The sequence below is a fragment of the Lathyrus oleraceus genome, chromosome 1 (assembly GCF_024323335.1).
Source record: "Lathyrus oleraceus cultivar Zhongwan6 chromosome 1, CAAS_Psat_ZW6_1.0, whole genome shotgun sequence".
NCBI classification, from domain to species: domain Eukaryota; kingdom Viridiplantae; phylum Streptophyta; class Magnoliopsida; order Fabales; family Fabaceae; genus Lathyrus; species Lathyrus oleraceus.
In genome coordinates, this window is record NC_066579.1 from 140,938,454 (window position 1) to 140,957,709 (window position 19,256).

Here is a 19,256-nt window from a genome sequence, read left to right on the forward strand (position 1 = left end):
GGACTTGGACCTCTCTCATTTGAGCCCACAAAGCCACGAAAATCAGGTTATAAATTCTAAAAAAAAATCGGTGGAAAAAGCCTAGAGAGATTCTAACTAATTCAGAGCAACCTCCAGAGACTGAAGGGAACTCATCTGCAAAGAACCAATTCCCTCTCATATAAACCCTAAGATTGTTCTACAAAGTCAACGGTGCAATTCAATTTCAATCGATCCTCCCCAATCAGGTATGCCCTATTTCCACTACTTTATACTTTCAACCTAAAATTTCTGAATGTATGAGGTATTATGGGTGAATTTGGAAGAGTGGGTATCGTTAGGTTTTGCATGTGGGCACATGTTTTAGCATGTATGTCATGTCTTGATGTGTGGATCCTTGCCCCCTGACTTTGAATTTTGATACCCTTTTGATGCATGTGTTTGACAAGAGGTTTAGGCCTCCTACACTTGGTTGCTTTTTGTGAGCTCTTTTTGTGAATTTTAATGGCATGATTCATGTGGTTACATTTTAATTTGGGGCAACTCTTGATTGCACCCCGTCTTGTTATTCTAACCTGTTTGTTGAGTTTTTGTGAGGGCTCATATGACTCCTGAAGAGATAGCTTGCTTGGCATTCCACTATATTTGTGGGATACCACTTGGAGATTTATTCTGATTACCTGTACTGACTTGCTTTCTTTGATGGTGGCAGCTCGAGAGATCTCTGGGTTTCTTGTCTCTTTAGTTACTGTTACTTCGGATCTTTATCCGTGTGGTAGATCTTTTGATCCTTTTTACCTCTTTCCCGCATTTTATCGCTTTCTTAGCTGGAAGACCTCGATAGGAGGCAATGTTTTCTTTTGTTTGTTTACTTTTGTGCCCAAAGACCTCCAAGAAGAGGCACCAGTGGTAAAGACCTCCATGAAGAGGCAATTGACGGATAAAAGGGATTAGTAGTCAATCCTCCGTTATTCAGTGTGTCGTTCTTTATGCTCACACTACGTGTCGATGCTTCAGAACAAAAGCCCAAGATCTTTTGTCCGGTCGGTCAGTGGAGAGGGTTCCAGCTTTCTGAATCCCCACTTTTTGTCATGAGCTCACCCTGTCCAGGGTTAAGAGCTATGAGGTCTTACCCTCATTACCCTTTTGATCTACTCATCCTGACGTTCAATGTCAGTGGTTAAGAGCCCATTTGATTACCTATTCCATGGCTTGTTTGTCGAGGTTGATATGACCCCTCTTGACTAAAGCCCTACCCATATATGTTTAAACCCCCTTGTTGGCGTATTTACTTTATGCATGTTTGTTTTGTATGATATGATCGTCTCCCCATAGGATTTCTAGGCTTCGTATAGTCTCTCGTTTGCATGTCAATTAAGGTAGCACTGTTCCTTCGTCTAGGACTTCCTTTTTTGCATGAGCATTCCTAAAACACAAACAAACTCATTGATTTTTCTTCTCCTAAGAACACGTTAACTCCTTCTACTACAGGCGAGTAAGTCTCCAAAGGTCGAGCATCCGGTAGATTGCATAGTAACGTCGTTCATCTAAAAAACACAACCCTTAACCCGTAGGTAGCCGAACTACGGCTTGCTCTGATTCTCATTCCAGATGAGATACGTAGGCATAAGACGCGATGTCTTAGCGGGCACACTCCTCTTTAACCCATAGGTAGCCGAGCTACGAAGACTCTGATTCTCATATTCAGATGAGATACGTATGCAGTGGATGCAACATCCGTGCGAGTCATTTTCTTTTGACCCTCTTTTAGTAAATAGTACATTAGACAAACCCACACCCTTTAGACAAGAACAACAAGAGTGGATCTCGTAGAGTACTACGGATGCGTAGGGGTGCTAATACCTTCCTTTCGCATAATCGACTCCCGAACCCAAGATTTGGTTGCGAGACCTTATCTTTTCCTTTCCTTTTTCCAGGTTTACTTCGAGCGTTTCCTTTCCCTCCTTTGGGATGAATAACGCGCGGTGGCGACTCTTCTTTCATTTCTTTTCTCGCCGGTTGTTTTTTCGCATCTCCTTTTTCAGGTTGCGACAGCTGGCGACTCTGTTGGGGACCCTGGTTTCCCTGAGCGAGTCCCTCCTAGCTTTTGTAGGTTGTTTGTTTATTGGGTGTTCATTCTTTTGTACAGTTATTTATTTTTCAGTATTTACCTGCTTCATTGCATTGTGTACATATCATTGTTGTATCTGTTGGCTCTGCTGTTGGTTTGTTTATTTGTTGGGATGGGGTGTTCTATGAGAGATAAGCCCATTACCCAGGCTTGAGTGTACACACAGGTTTAGAGTGGATAGTTATGAGGCTTGTGTGGCGTGTTGCTACGTTCAGTCGTTCATGAAGACCCACATCCAGACGAGGTTTCTTTTGGATATATTCTGTCCTATGGGTGTTCCATAACGGCAGATGTTCCTCTAGAAATCGTCGACTCTGGTGACCATTTCCCGAGAACTCAGTCGAGGCCTCTCCTCCGAGACGTGATTATGTTAGCTCTGGTGGGCGCATTCTCACTGATCAATCTAAGGACCCCGAGACCGGGAACTTGCTATTAGGGTGTCCTGTTGAGGGGAGTCAGTGGAGGTCTTTTATCCCGTAATAATGCCAAACCTTCAGTGGTAAACGTATTATTCTCGACCGAAGGGCCGAAGTTGACAAACTTCTGTTCTTAGAACCTACCAGTGAGGGGCGGGCTAAATTCAGGAAGCCTTAACCTCCAACCAACCCGGTTTTCTGGAGCAGAGCTTTGATCTTGTATTATATTCTTCAGTGGGTTTCTCTTCAGATAGTGCAACCCGACAGATGTTCAAGCCGATACAGCAATCCTGATTCCCATGTCACATCATTGCATCACATCATTTTGCATTCATATCATTTAACACATGTTTATCTATTTCTAGGGGGGTTTACATCTTCCTCTTGATTCTGGTCGGGGTTTCTCTGGTTCTCTTAAGATGGATATTGGCAGAAAGAGACATGTCGCCTACAAGTTTCTTGTGGTCTGTTTGGAGCCTATTCAACAACTGATGAAGTTAATGGATCCTGATTCTCTAGAAGGATTCCGAAAGGATTCCGATTTGATTCTAAGTTTCATCGCGGTTCTTTCCAAAGATCAACACGATGCTCTCTTTACATTGTTGCAGTTCTATGATCCTCCATTGAGGTGTTTCACATTCCCGGATTACATTTTGATCCCTACTTTGGAGGAGGTTGCTAGTTTTCTCAGAATTCCTATCAAGCCGCAGTTGCTATTCTACAGTTCCGAGTTTCTGCCCGATCTCAGCATGGTTTCTTCAACCACATATTTGGGGGAATCAGTCTTGAAGGCTAATATGTGTCAGAAGGGAGAAGTTAATGGTTTTCATCTGAGTTTCTTACTGGGAGAAGCAAAGAAGAAGCTTGAAGATGGTGACCAGAGGGGTTTCAATGTTGTGTTGGCTCTTTGTGTGTATGGGATCGTCCTGTTTCCTAATGTGGCGAAATTTGTAGACGTAGACGCCATACGCCTCCTCGTGTTGGGAAATCCAGTGCCGACCTTGTTGGGAGATTTCTTTCATTTAGTGCATCACATGAATGAGAATAGAAGGGGAGGATTGGTAAATTGTTGTGCGCCTTTGTTTTATAAGTGGTTCAGTTCCCACCTGCCCAAGTCAGGAGCGTTCATTGATGTCAAGGACTCGTTGAGTTGGTCGAAGAGATTGATGGGGATAAGAGCTAAAGATATTTCTTGGTGGTCAGACCGGGGCTTGCTTGGGGCGGATATTATTCACAGTTATGGGAACTTCCCGAATGTACCGTTGGTAGGAAGAAGATGAGGTATCAACTACAATCCTTCTCTGGCAGTCAGACAGTTTGGATATGCTTTAAGAACTCCGCCTTTAGAAAAGGATGTGGAAGAATCTCTGTTTTTCCATTCTTCATCTGATCTGACTGTATCCCGTAAGGCAACTGAGGCTTGGCTCAAGGTGATCAAGAGAGGAAGGACTGTGCTTGGAAAAGGAGATTGCAGGACTTACCCTCAGTATGAAGATTGGCTTCAAGGAAGAGTCGAAGAGTTTGGTCTGCCATTTCCTATTGAGGAACATTTGTATCCACCTACTCCTGAGCAGTCAACAATGGTGAACCGAGAAGAGTATGACAAATTGAAAAATGCCATGGAGGAGCTTCAATCTGAAAACTCGGAGTTAAGTGTGAAGCTGCAAGACTGTATGCATCAATTCCATGAGGCGGAATATCAGAAGAGGGAATCCGTCAGATTGCAAGGGGAAACAGAGAGGAAATTAGTGGTGGAGGTGGATTTCTTCAGGAAGACAGACGAAGCCTTGAGATCATCTAGTTCTGAGTTGAGGCGAGTCAAACAGCAATTAGCAGATGCTCATGTAAGTTAGTTGGTTGGCAAGAGCAATGGGATACATTTTTAGCTTCTCGGAAGGCAAAAGAGGAGGAGACGGTGGTCCAATTGACTGGTCAGATGGAGAAGTTGAAGATCCTGCTGAGGGAGAAGAGCCATGAGCTGCTGTGCGCCCGTTCAACCAATGGCTATATCACATATCAGTTCAACAAAGCTCAAGGACAGATTGAGGAACTCAAACTACTGGCAGGTTTGAAGGAATCCAGACTTGAAAAGGTATTCGGAGAAGATGATGAGAATTACTACAGAGAGCACATCAACGAGTTGGATGGAGTTATTCACAAAAGGAATCTGCTTATCCGGTGTTTGACAGAATCTCCAGATCGTCCTGACACAGTGGCACTACTGGATGAAGCGAGGAGCAGTCCTTATGGGTTGTATACAGGAGGTTGATTCCTGATCTTTGTTCCTCTCTTTACTTATTGTATTGTAGTGATGATCCACAGGCTTGTTGTGGGGATCCTTTTTTGATGTACTGTTGGCTAAGGCCTTTCCCTTCTTGAACTCATTTATATGATGGTTTTCCTTATTGCATCTTGATCTTCGAAGCTTATCTACGACTCAGTCTTCTTGCGTGAGACTGGAATCAAAGGGGTAGAATACCCTTTGGAATCGATAAACGTGTCATTGCATTTACATGTTCATTTGCATATCTTGCATAACAGGTACCGTTGTGGTGTTCTCATATTATTTGGTGTTCCACTAGCAGGATAGCTGACCCAGGCATTCACCAGTACGGTACCCGCAGAAACCACCAGAGAGCAATGGAAAGCCTACAAGCAGAGCTCGCCGAGATGAAGATTCGCATGAATCAGTTCATGGATGTGGTTCAAGGGGTGGCTCAGGGACAGCAAGAGCTCAGGTAGATGATGCAGAGGAATCCTGCCACTACTCAACCAGAGACGTTGACTAATCCTCCAGCTAGAGAGGTTAATGAACCCAGTAGACCAGGGCCTACCCCGATCCTACTTGTCAACTCCGGTCAGCAACCCGTCCATGATGATCAGGAGGATCAGTTCCCCTTGCTTCAGGAGGACTTTGGTATGAGTCATGGTATGGACCCTATGTTTCGAAGCCTGGAAGAGAGGTTGAAGGCAGTGGAAGGACAGAATCCTCTAGGAGTAGACATTGCTGACTTGGGATTGGTCCCAGGCGTAAGGGTGCCACCGAAATTCAAGGTCCGGATATTTGACAAATACAGTGGCAACTCTTGCCCGAAGACCCATGTGCAAGCCTACTTTCGGAAGATGGTTGCATACTCCGATGACGAGAAGTTGCTTATGTACTTTTTCCAGGATAGCCTAGTTGGGGCGTCCCTGAAATGGTACATGAGGCTGGACAGAGCCCACATCCGTTGCTGGAGGGATTTGGCTGAGGCTTTCGTGAAGCAGTATCAGTATAATGCAGACATGGCTCCACACAGAACTCAACTTCAGAATCTGTCTCTTAAAAGCAATGAGTGCTTCAGGGAATATGCTCAACGCTGGAGAGAAACAGCTTCCCATGTCCAACCTCCTATGTTGGAAAAGGAAATGGCTAACATGTTCATGAACACTCTGCCCGAACTTTACTTGGAGCGCCTGGTAGGTTGCAATGCCTCCAACTTTGCTGATATAGTCTCTACCGGTGAGAGGGTGGAGAGCTATTTGAAGACATACAAGATCCAGAGTGGAGGTGGATCCTCATCAGGGGTGAAGAAGTTGTTCATTCAGGGACAGAAGAGGAGAGAAGGGGATGCAAGTGCCATATCTTCTTATCAGAACAGGGATAACCAGAGGAATAACTTTCAGAACTATCATCAACAACCGTATGTTGTGGCTGTGACCATTCCAGCTGCAGCACCACTACAACAACAACAACCCCAGCGTCAACCAGCTCAGTACCAACCACAACAACCGGGTAACAGACCCGCTTATCAACAGAGGCCAAGGACGATGGACCGGCATTTCGACACTCTTCCAATGTCGTACGCTCAGCTACTTTCTAGTCTTCAACAACTACAACTTGTGCAGTTACGCACTCTGGCTCCTCCCGTTGGTAGACCTCTGATGGGTTACGACGCCAACGCTAGGTGTAGCTTCCACTCTGGGGCACCTGGCCACAATATTGAGAACTGCGAAGCTTTTAAGCACGTAGTTCAGGACCTCATAGATTCAAAGGCCATCGACCTTGCACCGGCTCCTAATGTCGTCAATAATCACATGCCACAACATGGTAGTGCGAATGTTAACATGGTTGAAGGAGAAGCCAAATCAGTTGGCCAGGTTTCTGCGGTCAACGATGAAGATGAGGATAGTGATTGCGACATCGACAACTGGGTGCGTCCAAGGGTCCCGGGTGAAATTCTCCGCAACTGGTCTTCTGGGGAGATTATCCAAGTCACTCTTCTAGAGGAGTAATTTTCTTTGTTTATTCATGCATATCCAAGTCTTACGTTCCGCCCAGGGCGTAATGACTCATTGTAGGGCTCATCTATGTGGATACCTGCATTTTTTATCATAAATAAAGGACATCTTTTTGCATGCAAAAATTTCGTTCCCTGTCTTTCTATTTTTGCAGTTTTCAAAAATTTTAAAAAATGGTAATGTTTTGTTTAGTTTTTACTCTTTGTTCACACTCATAAGCACATACCATCACTCATGCAGATGCACATCACCGGATCCTATTGATAACGGTTTTGCTATGGCTCGCTTCGACTTTGAAAATCCAATCTTTCAAGCTGAAGAAGAGGGTGATGAAGACTGTGAACTCCCTGAAGAACTTACCAGGTTATTAAAACAGGAGGAAAGGGTCATTCAACCGCATCAAGAGTCTGTTTAAGTGATTAATCTCGGCACCGAGGACGCCAAGAGAGAAATCAAGATAGGGGTTGCTTTGGAAGATAATGTGAAGAAAGGGCTGATTGAATTGCTGCAAGAATATGTTAACATCTTCGCTTGGTCTTATCGGGACATGCCAGGGCTTGACACAGATATTGTGGTACACCGTTTGCCTCTCAAAGAAGGTTGTCCTCCGGTCAAGCAGAAGCTCAGAAGAACAAGACCAGAGATGGCTGTCAAGATAAAGGAAGAAGTGCAAAAACAGTTGGATGCAGGGTTTTTAGCAATCACAAATTATCCACCATGGGTTGCAAATATCGTTCCAGTAACTAAGAAGGATGGAAAGGTACGGATGTGTGTTGACTACCGGGATCTGAACAGAGTTAGTCCTAAAGATGATTTCCCATTACCTCATATCAATGTTTTGGTGGATAACATAGCTCAGTTCTCGGTATTCTCCTTCATTGATGGCTTTTCTGGCTATACTCAAATTAAGATGGCACCAGAAGACATGGAGAAGACAACATTCATAACCCCATGGGGCGCCTTCTGCTACAAGGTGATGTCGTTTGGTCTGAAAAATGCCGGAGCAACATATCAACGAGCGATGGTGACTCTGTTCCATGATATGATTCATCATGAAATCGAGGTTTATGTTGATGATATGATTGCCAAATCTCAGACAGAAGAAGAACATTTGGTGAATCTACAAAAACTGTTTGAGCGTTTGAGGAAATTCAAGCTGAGGCTTAATCCAAACAAGTGTACTTTCGGGGTGAGATCTGGGAAACTGCTGGGTTTTATTGTTAGTGAAAAAGGGATTGAGGTGGATCCGGCCAAAGTGAAAGCGATACAGGAAATGCCTAAGCCAAGAACAGAGAAACAAGTTCGTGGTTTCTTAGGGAGGTTGAACTACATTGCAAGGTTCATCTCTCACCTAACAGCCACGTGTGAGCCAATATTCAAGTTGTTGAGGAAAGATCAGGCTATCAGGTGGAATGAAGATTGTCAAAAGGCTTTCGAGAAAATAAAAGAGTATTTGCAGAATCCTCCTATCCTTGTGCCTCTTGTCCTAGGGAGACCGCTGATTATGTATTTAACAGTACTAGACAATTCCATGGGTTGTGTTCTCAGTCAACACGACGAGACAGGTAGGAAAGAGCATGCCATCTACTACCTGAGTAAGAAATTCACAGATTGCGAGTCGAGATACTCAATGCTTGAAAAGACATGTTGTGCACTTGCATGGGCTGCTAAGCGTTTGAGACAATACATGCTGTCTCACACAACCTTACTGATCTCCAAGACGGATCCAGTCAAATACATATTCGAGAAGCCAGCTCTCACCGGAAGGGTTGCTCGTTGGCAAATGGTACTGACAGAGTATGATATCCAGTATACATCCCAGAAAGCCATCAAAGGGAGTATTCTGTCAGACTATCTTGCTCAGCAGCCGATTGATGATTATGAGCCGATGAAGTTTGATTTTCCAGATGAAGACATCATGTTCCTCAAGATGAAAGACTATGAAGAGCCAGTTGTTGAGGAGGGACCTGATCCATACGAAAAGTGGACTTTGTTGTTTGATGGGGTTGTCAATGCCAGAGGAAGTGGAATTGGCGATGTCATTACTACTCCGAAAGGTGCCCACATGCCTTTCACCGCTCGTCTGACTTTTGAGTGCACAAATAATGAAGTTGAGTATGAAGCCTGTATCTTGGGTATTGAGCAAGCCATTGATTTGGGAATCAAGACTCTGGACATCTTCGGAGATTCAACTCTAGTGATCAATCAAGTGAATGGTGATTGGAACACCCTCCAGCCCAATCTGGTCCCTTACAGAGATTACACGAGAAGACTATTGACTTTCTTCACAACAGTAAAGCTGTATCACATACCTCGTGATGAGAACCATATGGCAGATGCTCTTGCCACTCTATCCTCCATGATCAACGTGATTCGATGGAACCACGCTCCCAGGATCGATGTGATGCGCCTCGACAGGGCCGCGTATGTGTTTGTTGCTGAACTGGTAGTTGACGACAAGCCTTGGTATCACGACATCAAGTGCTTTCTAAAGAATCAAGAGTACCCTGTAGGGGCATCCAACAATGATAGAAAGACTTTGAGAAGATTGGCAGGCAGTTTCTTCTTGAACAAAGACGATGTGTTGTATAAGAGGAACTTCGACATGGTTTTGCTCAGATGCGTGGATAGACACGAAGCAGACATGTTAATGCAGGAAGTTCATGAAGGCTCCTTCGGTACTCATGTCGGCGGACATGCAATGGCTAAGAAATTGTTGAGAGCGGGTTATTACTGGATGACCATGGAATCTGATTGTTTCAAATATGCTCGGATGTGTCATAAATTCCAGATTTATGCTGATAAGGTACATGTGCCGCCAAATCCTTTGAATGTGATGTCTTCGCCGTGGCCTTTTGCTATGTGGGGCATCGATATGATTGGAAAGATTGAGCCGACCGCCTCCAATGAGCATCGCTTCATCCTTGTTGCCATCGACTATTTCACCAAGTGGGTCGAAGCAGCCTCGTTTGCGAATGTCACCAGACATATGGTTGCCCGATTCATTAAGAAAGAAATCATTTGTCGTTATGGGATTCCCGAAAGAATCATTACTGATAATGGTTCTAATCTCAATAACAAAATGATGAAGGAGTTACGCCAGAACTTCAACATTCAGCATCACAATTCTTCTCCTTATCGCCCTAAGATGAACGGCGCTGTTGAGGCAGCAAATAAGAACATAAAGAAGATTGTGCATAAGATGGTTGTTACGTACAGAGATTGGCATGAGATGCTACCCTTCGCCTTGCATGGGTACCGTACTTCAGTATGTACGTCGACCGGGGCAACCCCTTACTCCCTTGTGTATGGTATGGAAGCAGTCCTACCTGTTGAAGTGGAGATTCCTTCTCTAAGAGTCCTGTTGGATGTCAAGTTAGACGAATCTGAATGGATTCGGACAACGTTCAATGAGTTGAGTCTTATCGAAGAGAAGAGAATGACAGTCATTTGTCATGGTCAGTTGTATCAAAGTCGGATGAAGAGAGCCTTTGCTCGGAAAGTGCGTCCTCGATGTTTCCAAGTTGGAGATTTAGTGTTGAAAAGGATCCTTCCTTCTCAGACAGATCACAGGGGCAAGTGGACTCCTAACTATGATGAGCCGTATATTGTCACCAAGGTTTTTGATGGTGGGGCCTTAATGCTTGCAACTATGGAGGGTGAAAACTTCACTTCCCCTGTGAACTCGGACGCAGTTAAAAAATACTTCGCATAAAATAGACCCGCTGGACAGTAAAAAGAATAGTCCAGGCAAAAATGGGCATCCCGACGAACCAAGAAAATGAAAAGGTTCGGGCAAAAATTAGGGATTAAAAATGAAAATATCGTACACCCGATAAGTTGAAAACCTGAAAAGGCAACTTAGGCAAAAATGGGTATCCCGGTGGATTAAAAAACCGAAAAGGGCGATCCAGGCAAAAGTTAGGGATTAAACGAATAATTGTGTTCTGAGTAGTTCTGAATCTCATCTCGTGTCAATGACTGGAAACTTTTGAAGGATAGGAAATAGTCCAATCACTCTTTTCTGAAAGCTGATCATCTGGAGGATCTTGAAGCCAAGTAAGTCATAGCAGAATTGGAACCCAATAGAAATCCATTTCACATTGCCATTAGATTAATTTCTGTTTTTATCTTTTGTGCGATTACCTCTTTCCAGGGATTGCTTCCTGATGTAAATGCCTATTCAAAGGCCATTCAATCAATAAAATCATGTTATTCAGTATATCTCTGTTTTCATTTTCATTTTACTGTTTTGTTTGCAAAAATGACGTCCGAATTTTTGATAAACATTGCATCATGAAACATAAGAGCTTTACAGGTACATGCTTAATAAACATTTAAAATTGCTGTAAATGTTAAGTGCTTTAGATCGTCTATTCAGAACAGGTACCCTCGGGGCATTTCCTTAAGGTTCCCCGCTGATGATCGCGAATGTTTTCCCCCAACAGTCAAAGTTGGTATCTTATCCCTGCAGAGCTGATCAGAGCATTGGATTCTTCGATCCCCAGCAGGCTCTCACTACTGTACCTCCCCCAAGCGGTTGTTTTAGAATATACACTTCCCAGTAGAGTTGACAGTGCCAGACTATATATCCCCAGCGGAGTTGATAGTGCCAGACTGTATCTTCCCAGCAGAAGCGGCTGCTCCTCAGGGTTCGATGCTAGATCGATGATCTCGACGCCAGATCCATGGTCTCTTTCCTTGAAGCAGAATCTCGGTACCGTATCGGTGTTTGCTTCCTCTACTAAGTCGTCTCTCTCGCAGATTATGGTTGCCAGAACCACTATCGCTTTCCCCAACAGCAGGTTTTCAGTGTCGTTCTCTCCCCAGTCAGAGTCTCGGTATTTCTTCATTGCTAGAACACCGTGTGGCGGGTCATTTCCCCACAGATTTCTTTGCGTTGTGCATCTCTAACAGCCTTGTCAGGGTCCAGAAGATGGTGATTATTTCCCCAGCATATTCCCGTGCTTCGGCTTGGCATTCTACCCAGCGTTTCGCATCCCTGCATGTAGAATCATATTGCATTGCATCCTCCCAAATCGTGTAGCATTTCCATTTTCATGGAGCATTACGCCATTGAAAAATTCAAACATACGCATGTAAGCATAAAACATTCTCGGTATCCCAAGTGGTAAGCCAGAAGTTGTTTCCAGTACTCAGACTGAAGATTGTTCATGACTTACCTTTATTATCCCCAACAAGTGTCATTGGCCCATGCGCCGCCTCTATTATCTTTCCCTATTTCTGCCGATGCTGACAGACATGAAGTTTTTCCGGTATTCAGACCGAAGTGGCATTCAGGCCAATTTTCCGATGTTCAGATCGAAGAAGTTTCCAACATTCAGGTCGATGCAACTTGCGGCATTCAGGCCAGTTTTCCGATGTTCAGATCGAAGAAGTTTCTGACAGTCAGGTCGATGCAACTTGTGGCATTCAGGCCAGTTTCCGGTATTCAGACCGAAGTGGCATTCAGGCCAGTTTCCGGTATTCAGACCAAAATGGCGTTCAGGCCAGTTTTCCGATGTTCAGATCGAAGAAGTTTCCGACGTTCAGGTCGACATAACTTGTGGCATTCATGCCAGTTTCCGGTATTCAGACCGAAGTGGCATTCAGGCCAGTTTCCGGTATTCAGACCGAAGTGGCGTTCAGGCCAGTTTTCCGATGTTCAGATCGAAGAAGTTTCCGACGTTCAGGTCAATGCAACTTGTGGCATTCAGGCCAGCCTCTCGGTGTTCAGACCGATATTAATAATCTCATATCTTCCGATGTTCAGATCGAAGTCATTTCCAATATTCAGACTGATGAGCAGCATTCAGGCCATGGTTATTTCTGTGTTACCATTTATTTTGGTATCCAGGTTAACATTCTTTTTCGGTATTCAAACTGACTCTCACCGTACCAGACAGATTTTTCTTTCAAGACCATCTCTTTGCCGATTCTGACAGGCATTGTTACTTCACTTCACTTCAGTGCAAATTTTCGGGCTTTTATTGTATTCAATCCCTTGATACCTCGAAAGTGCGAAAGCCGCTGCTATCTTCTTTTCGGGTCTCTAGTTGATTGAATAGGGGCAGCTGTAATACCTTAAAATTTGCCCCCCTCATTCATGCATTCATTTTTAGGTCATTTAACATTTCATATTGCATTTCATCATGTCAATCGGAATTAGATCCAAGAAGCTTGAATATCATCCAAGACACTTTGTGGGTCCTATCTGGGTGATTAGTCAACACAAGGGAATGGCTTGAGATACTTCCAACATGTTCAAATGGGGTCTATTCATCAGTCAAAACGTTAATCTTGAAGGAGCAAAAGTTTGTTCATGAGCTGTCATGCTCGCTAGGCGAGCAGAATGGGTCGCCTAGCGAGTCCCAAGAAAAGCCACCAGAATCACCTACGCTCAGAGGAATTTCTTAAACTGTCATGCTCGCTAGGCGAAGCCCACGCGTTTTGAAAATTAAAAAAATAAATAAATAAATAAAACGAAAAAAAAAGAAAAAAAAAAGAAAAAAAAATAAAATAAATAAATAAATAAAATATAACAGAGAAATATTGGACTTGGACCTCTCTCATTTGAGCCCACAAAGCCACGAAAATCAGGTTATAAATTCTAAAAAAAATTCGGTGGAAAAAGCCTAGAGAGATTCTAACTAATTCAGAGCAACCTCCAGAGACTGAAGGGAACTCATCTACAAAGAACCAATTCCCTCTCATATAAACCCTAAGATTATTCTACAAAGCCAACGGTGCAATTCAATTTCAATCGATCCTCCCCAATCAGGTATGCCCTATTTCCACTACTTTATACTTTCAACCTAAAATTTCTGAATGTATGAGGTATTATGGGCGAATTTGGAAGAGTGGGTATCGTTAGGTTTTGCATGTGGGCACATGTTTTAGTATGTATGTCATGTCTTGATGTGTGGATCCTTTCCCCCTGACTTTGAATTTTGATACCCTTTTGATGCATGTGTTTGACAAGAGGTTTAGGCCTCCTACACTTGGTTGCTTTTTGTGAGCTCTTTTTGTGAATTTTAATGGCATGATTCATGTGGTTACATTTTGATTTGGGGCAACTCTTGATTGCACCCCGTCTTGTTATTCTAACCTGTTTGTTGAGTTTTTGTGAGGGCTCATATGACTCCTGAAGAGATAGCTTGCTTGGCATTCCACTTTATTTGTGGGATACCACTTGAAGATTTATTCCGATTATCTGTACTGACTTGCTTTCTTTGATGGTGGCAGCTCGAGAGATCTCTGGGTATCTTGTCTCTTTAGTTACTGTTACTTCGGATCTTTATCCGTGTGGTAGATCTTTTGATCCTTTTTACCTCTTTCCCACATTTTATCGCTTTCTTAGCTGGAAGACCTCGATAGGAGGCAATGTTTTCTTTTGTTTGTTTACTTTTGTGCCCAAAGACCTCCAAGAAGAGGAATTAGTGCTAAAGACCTCCATGAAGAGGCAATTGACGGATAAAAGGGATTAGTAGTCAATCCCCCGTTATTCAGTATGTCGTTCTTTATGCTCACACTACGTGTCGATATTTCAGAACAAAAGCCCAAGGTCTTTTGTCCGGTCGGTCAGTGGAGAGGGTTCCACCTTTCTGAATCCCCACTTTTTGTTATGAGCTCACCCTGTCCAGGGTTAAGAGCTATGAGGTCTTACCCTCATTACCCTTTTGATCTGCTCACCCTGACGTTCAATGTCAGTGGTTAAGAGCCCATTTGATTACCTATTCCATGGCTTGTTTGTCGAGGTTGATATGACCCCTCTTGACTAAAGCCCTACCCATATATGTTTAAACCCCCTTGTTGGCGTATTTACTTTATGCATGTTTTTTTTGTATGATATGATCGTCTCCCCATAGGATTTCTAGGCTTCGTATAGTCTCTCGTTTGCATGTCAATTAAGGTAGCACTGTTCCTTCATCTAGGACTTCCTTTTTTGCATGAGCATTCCTAAAACACAAACAAACTCATTGATTTTTCTTCTCCTAAGAACACGTTAACTCCTTCTAATACAGGCGAGTAAGTCTCCAAAGGTCGAGCATCCGATAGATTGCATAGTAACGTCGTTCATCTAAAAAACACAACCCTTAACCCGTAGGTAGCCAAACTACGGCTTGCTCTGACTCTCATTCCAGATGAGATACGTAGGCATAAGACGCGATGTCTTAGCGAGCACACTCCTCTTTAACCCATAGGTAGCCGAGCTACGAAGACTCTGATTCTCATATTCAGATGAGATACGTATGTAGTGGATGCGACATCCGTGCGAGTCATTTTCTTTTGACCCTTTTTTAGTAAATAGTACATTAGATAAACTCACACCCTTTAGACAAGAACAACAAGAGTGGATCCCGTAGAGTACTACGGATACGTAGGGGTGCTAATACCTTCCTTTCGCATAATCGACTCCCGAACCCAAGATTTGGTTGCGAGACCTTGTCTTTTCCTTTCCTTTTTCCAGGTTTACTTCGAGCGTTTCCTTTCCCTCCTTTGGGATGAATAACGCACGGTGGCGACTCTTCTGTCATTTCTTTTCTCGCCGGTTGTTTTTTCGCATCTCCTTTTTCAGGTTGCGACACCACATCAGTAGACAATACATACAGAAGCTTCCCATTATGTTGCTTGAAGTCCAAGGGATCTAATATAAAGGATGATAGCTTCCTTAACTCTTTCAAGTTGGGACATCTGAAACTGTACTTCTTAGTGTTCCTTCGTCCATAATCCATGGTCTGAAAATATTTGTAAATAAAACCTCAGTTCCTTGAAGTTATTTTTCGTGCGATGAATGTTATGATGTGCATGAATGAAACAATCACAAATAAGGGATCACACATAAGGCAAACAAAGGTCAAGGGATGAATCAAGTCATTGTCAAGATCAATCATCCATTTTGGTGGATTATCGTTTTCACCTTATCAACACCCAAGTTCTATTGATATTGACAAGACTTGATTGGATCAACCAAGAATCAAGGGTTTGTTGTGAGTCACGGGCATGGAGTCAGGTTAAGAACCATCCCAAAGGAGTGTACTAAGGATAAAACCTATAGATCATGTTCTAAAAAGTACCTAGAGTCTTAATTCCATCTATAGAATATTATAGGTTAGGATGACTGACTCATCAAACCATAATATTCTCAAGAGAAACTCGTCTGAGTGTAGTATCGCGTAACAACTGTTATCAAGTCTACACTTGAACAGTCTCTGCACTACATCCTAAATAGGCCAAGTTGGGTTAAATGTTCTACGGTTCTCAGCTTGTCGGACCCCAAATCAAAGAAAGTAATGCCTAACCACAAATAACTTGTGTGGAATCAATAGCTCCAAAAGGGTCTCCACTTAGTAGATGGGTCTCAAGCCAACTTGTTAAGGACTACTCCACACAAGTCAAACATGACTATCCCATCCTCCTATCTTAATTGCACTCAAGTTCGGGTTAGAACTTATCTCACCACTCAGAGATCACCAAGCACAACAAGCAGATTATATCATACAAACAAATATACAAACATCAAATATACAAATTGTAAGACCCTAATTTTAGCCCTAAGATCCCTCATGGCATAATAACATTGCATTTTCAAAAGCCTCAAGGATCATAAGCATCTTGGTTCCTTCCCTTGGGTTGGGATCTCTCTTGAGAGTGGTTTGAGATCACCAAGCATGCTTGAATTGTATATGATTGCTTTTCTCATTTCTTTTATTAAACTAAAAGCACAAAAATATGTCACTAACATTTCTTGTTTGTAGCTTGAGCAATCATAAGGTCAAAAGCTTCTACGTGATCCTTTGTCAATGATATGGTCAAGAGGAGATGAAAGCAAGCATGGTAATGGTTCCCAAAGCTCTCATCCATCAAATATGCCTCCCAAATATCTCAATTCATCATTTTTTTATCAAGCAAGTCAAAGGGTTTGAGAGGTGCTTCCCAAGGAAACCCTAATTCATCTGATCATCCATAATGCCTTGCTCATGAAGCAACCTCAACCCATGGTCAAATACCATCAAGGGAAGTTATTTAATTCATCATTTAATGCATATTTGAACTTATTTTAGTGCCCTCAATCATCAATTCATCAAGATATGAGTTGTAGACTTGAGAAGTTGATCAGTCTATTCATCTGATTATTTTGAAATACACTGAGACCTAACTTTTTATGTGTTCGTAAAATGGAGATGATCTTAAAATAAAACATGTTCTTAAAGACAATATGAACAACTTTCATGTTCATCAAAATTTTATTTGAAGCTTTGAAGGTTATCTCCCATTCCAAGACATTATAGGTCATTTTGACTGAAACCCTAATGTTGGGTCAACTTCCCAAGAACATAACTCATTCATTTTTCATTATTTTGAAGTGGGATAAAATTAATTGGAAAGATTAAGATGTCTACTTCAAACTTTATGTTGATAACAACTTCAAACTCTCAAAGGAAATACATGTGATAATACAAAACATTATAGGTCACTTTGGACCAAATGCATTGAAAGACAAAAAAGTCCAACTTCAAGTGCCCATAACTTCTTCATAAAAAATTCAAATGATGCAAAATTTAATTCCAAATTGATTGTATTGAGAAGATATACAACTTTTATGTTGGAGTATTTTCCATTTGGAGCTTGCATCATCAAAACAGAAGGGCTTGAAGTTAGACCATTTTGGCAAAAATCTCAAAGGCATGTTTTGTACTATGAACTTCATGGCCTGTTTTCTTAAATTTCCACACTCCAAATGAGTTTTTGTTCAACATAACACTTGTTCCTTATGTCAAGAACTTTCCAACCATCACCCACATGCTTATGTTTGGATTTTCTAATTGGCATTTTCGAAGAGGTGAACATTTAGGCACAATTATGGAATTCATGATGAAACTTCATGCACAAGCCGTTGCCTTGCCATTTGCACGTCCAAAACTCATTCATTTGTGTTCAGCATGCAAAACCAATTGAGTTTGGGCCTCACATGCGCCTGTACAGGCCCATGCATAGAGGACCCAAGCTCATGCACACACGAGTTCTCCACCTCCTTGCATCACCTTGTGCTATAAATAGATGCACTGCTTCATTCATTAAGACACCCTGAATCAACCTGAAACTCTGCAGAAATCAAAACCTAGTCATCACTAAAGGAATCCTCATTTTTCACTTCTGATTTCAAGTTTGAATTTCAACAAAATTAGTTGATCTTTAATACTTATTCTATAACCTTGCACTCATACCATACTTCAAGTTCAAGCTGCTAGCAAAAGTTGGAAGGAATCGTGTGAATTAGAGTTGCTCTTCAAAGGTTTACATCTCAACTGTTTTGATCCATATCTCTTTGTACAATGTGATTTGTTTGTGTCCATTTGGTTTTCTGAAGTCCTCGTGCAAGAGGCAAGTCAGTGGTGGCTTTGATTTTGTGTTTTGATGAACTTCAGTTTATGTACCTGGATTTTCCAACTCTGATTTCTCATTCCATAGAAACTTTGAGTACAATCCAAGGTTACAGTGGTGATGTACATCACCCCAGCTTTCCAATGATATGAGGATCACTCGTTTTCATTAAGTTTTCATAACCTGAAAATGTCACCGGAGCTAGCATGCTCGCCGGAGAAGACGGTGGTGTACACCACCGTCCACCATGCCAGATTGCATCTGGACCGTTTGATCTCTTTCCCAGATTGAATCATGGCCTTTGTTTGTTATGACTTTTTTAAATACATTGTGTGACGCGTTTGACTAAGGCATTTGGTAGGCGTGCGCTTGAGATCCGTCTGATCTGCCAGGTCAATTAATGAACTGGATCCAACGCCTCTCCTTTTTTCCAATTTTTAATTTCTGATTTCTATTTTCTTTTATTTCTTTTATTTCAAAAATTCATAACTCTTTTATTATTGGTCCAAAAAATTTGGGACCAATTGCATTATTTCTCTTTTTAATTCTAGTTTCTAAAAATGATTTTTAATATTTTTTATTTTATCATTTGATGTTTTTTGTGAATTTTCTCTTTTCTGGTTATTTTTAATTCATTTTAAATAGTTTTTGATATTCAAAAAATACCAAAATATTTTCTCAATCTATTTGGATGATAATGGATCTATGAAAAATATTCTCATCAATTTATTAATTGATTTGAGATTTATTTGAGATTTTAGTCCAATTAGGTTTTTTTTATTCACTTTTAATTGAGTAAAAATAGTTTTTGACTTTTAAAAATGCTGAAATTTTTTGTCAAACTTTATTTGACCTTGTTAAACTTGGGATAAATCACTTGGACTTTTCAAAGTTGATTTGAAGTGATTTTGAAGTTTGACCTTTCTTTAATATTTTAATTCAAGCTTATTTTTAAATATTAAAAAGGCCAAAAATATGTTATTTATTTATTGACATTCAATCTTCATCCCACTTCTGTTTTAGATGGTTTGGCCATGATTCTCAATGTCTTTGGTCAACTCTTG